Source organism: Lactuca virosa, chromosome 1, assembly GCF_052849685.1.
Source record: "Lactuca virosa cultivar CGN04683 chromosome 1, Lactuca_virosa_CGN04683_v6, whole genome shotgun sequence".
Classification (NCBI taxonomy): domain Eukaryota; kingdom Viridiplantae; phylum Streptophyta; class Magnoliopsida; order Asterales; family Asteraceae; genus Lactuca; species Lactuca virosa.
The window spans coordinates 285,085-287,586 of NC_136426.1; the positions used below are offsets into that span (position 1 = coordinate 285,085).

General features: G+C 50.4%; 1 non-coding gene across 1 annotated transcript; it reads right to left on the reverse strand.

Annotated features, from left to right (window-relative positions):
• Positions 1 to 2,037: 2,037 nt before the first annotated feature.
• On the reverse strand, positions 2,038 to 2,111 carry TRNAF-GAA (transfer RNA phenylalanine (anticodon GAA)). Its single transcript has one exon. It is a non-coding gene; the product is annotated as a tRNA-Phe (tRNA).
• Between the last annotated feature and the right edge of the window lie 391 nt (positions 2,112 to 2,502).

Below are 2,502 nucleotides of genomic sequence, written 5' to 3' on the forward strand. Positions count from 1 at the left end.
TACGGTCAGGATATCACCAGATGCGAGTCACGGATGATAACATGTAGAAGACAACTTTTACGACTCGCTATGGGCATTATGAGTTTGTGGTGATGCCGTTTAGGCTCACCAATGCCCCAGCCGCATTCATGGACCTCATGAACCACGCGTGCAGGCCGATGCTCGATCGGTCTGTAATAGTATTCATTGATGACATCTTGGTTTACTCCAAGACTCAGGAGCAGCATGAGGAGAACCTGAGGGAGGTGCTGGAGACACTAAGGAGGGAGAGACTATATGCGAAGTTCTCCATATGTGAGTTCTGGTTGTGCGAGGAGCAGTTCCTTGGGCATCTTGTTAACCAGAAGGGTATTCTGGTCGATCCGGCCAAGATAGAGGTCATGATGCAGTGGGAGATTCCGAGGTCTCCATCTGAGATTTGGAGTTTCTTGGGTCTGACAGGGTATTACAGGAGATTTATCTAGGACTTCTCCAAGATTGCAGTTCCGTTGACCCGAATGACCAAGAAGTCGGTGGTTTTTTGCTGGGGACCTGAGCAGCAGGCAGCCTTTGAGACGCTCAGACAGCGATTGTGCGAGGCACCGATTCTATTTCTGCCAGAAGGTGTAGATGACTTTGTAGTCTACTGTGATGCATAGATCACATACATGGGAGCAGTGCTGATGAAACGAGGTCATGTGATAGCTTATGCCTCGATACAGTTGAAGCCTCACGAGGCTAACTATCTGACGCACGATTTAGAGCTGGGGGCAGTGGTGTTTGCCCTCAAGATTTGGCGACATTACCTCTATGGGGTCCGATGTACCATTTACACGGACCACAAGAGTTTGAGGTACCTAATGGATCAGCCGAATCTGAACATGAGGCAGCGCCAGTGGTTAGATGTGGTGAAGGACTACGATTGTGAGATCCTTTATCACCCGGGCAAGGCCAACGTAGTGGCCGACGCCCGGAGCCTCAAGGCGGTAGCGGTCCCGATTCGATACATTTGTCTGAGGATGACAATGATTACTCCACTATTGGAGCAGATTAGAGAGGAGCAGGTTGAGGGCCTGAAGGAGAAGCGTCAGAAGTGCGAAAGGGTTGTGGTCGGTGGCCTCGTTTGATTATGACAGTCGAGGGTTGTTGACCCTGCATGGAAGGGTCTGGGTACCGTACTGGGGCGAAGTACGGTAGGTATTGATGGATGAGGCCCACAAGTCCAAATTCTCCATCCATCCGGGGGCGTCGAAGATGTACAGAGATCTCCGACCCAATTACTGGTGGCCTTGCATGAAGCGGGACGTACCTTGGTACGTGGAGAGATGCCTGGCGTGCAAGAAGGTCAAGGTGGAGCACCAGAGGCCGCATGGCAAGATGCAGCCGTTAGACATCCCTGTGTGGAAGTGGGAGGACATTACTATGGACTTTATCACTAAGCTTCCCAGGACCGCACGTGGGGTCGATTCGATATTGGTCATCGTAGATCGGTTGACCAAGAGCGCCCACTTTATACCGATCCAAGAGAGCATCTCAGCCGAGAAGTTGGCCGAGATTTACGTGTGAGAGGTGGTGGCACTACATGGAGTGCCTGTCTCAGTAGTGTCGGACCGAGATGTCCATTTTACTTCCAGATTTTGGAAGCGGTTTCACGACGAGATGGGTTCTCGTCTCCACTTCAGCACCGCTTTCCACCCTCAGACGAATGGACAGAGCGAGAGGAAGATTAAGACTCTCGAGGACATGCTTTGAGCATGCATGTTGGATTTCGGTGGCAGTTGGGATATGTATCTTCCATTAGCGGAATTTTCGCCTCGTCTCACCGCCCCGGAGCATATAGATCCACCCGATCAATGAACACTCAAACCGAACTCACCCATCCTTTTGGGCACAGGGACGCGAGGACCTAAGAAACAACTTTTTTTTTTCGAAATCTGCCTCCAGCAAGATAGGGCGACGCAAAAAAGTCGTATAGTGCAGGAGCGCTCACATTTTTTGGCTGACTCTTGCACTCGAATTTCAAAATCCGGCTCGCTCCTGGCCTTTGGACCCTTGGCCCGCTTAGAGGTGGATTCGAACCACTGACACAAGGATTTTCAGTCCTTTGCTCTAACCAGCTGAGCTACCTGAACCACTTTCCTAAAATATGTTTTATTCATCGAATAGCGCCCTACCTTACCACTTGACTAGTAAAAAGCCCTTGTACTAAAAAAAAGAGAATAGATAGGCCTTTTTCGCTTCTTCGCCAAGCTTTCGAGCAGCTCTTTCAACTGCCGCCTAATCCCCCAACATGATCAAGAACCAAGAGCCGTCCAGTCCCTGGACAGCCGGAGGGAGCTTGCTTATAGAAAGAAGATAGGCCGATCAAACAAAAAGAACGCGCAAAGGTCTCTCTGCTCCTAGTCACTAAGTAGTGCTATTCTGGGGGGCTGGACTTCACCAAGAGGTTCTTTCTCTCACGTCATTTCGCCCGCCCGTTTCACTTCTGTTCCGGAGGAAATGGGATTTGAACCCATGATACAA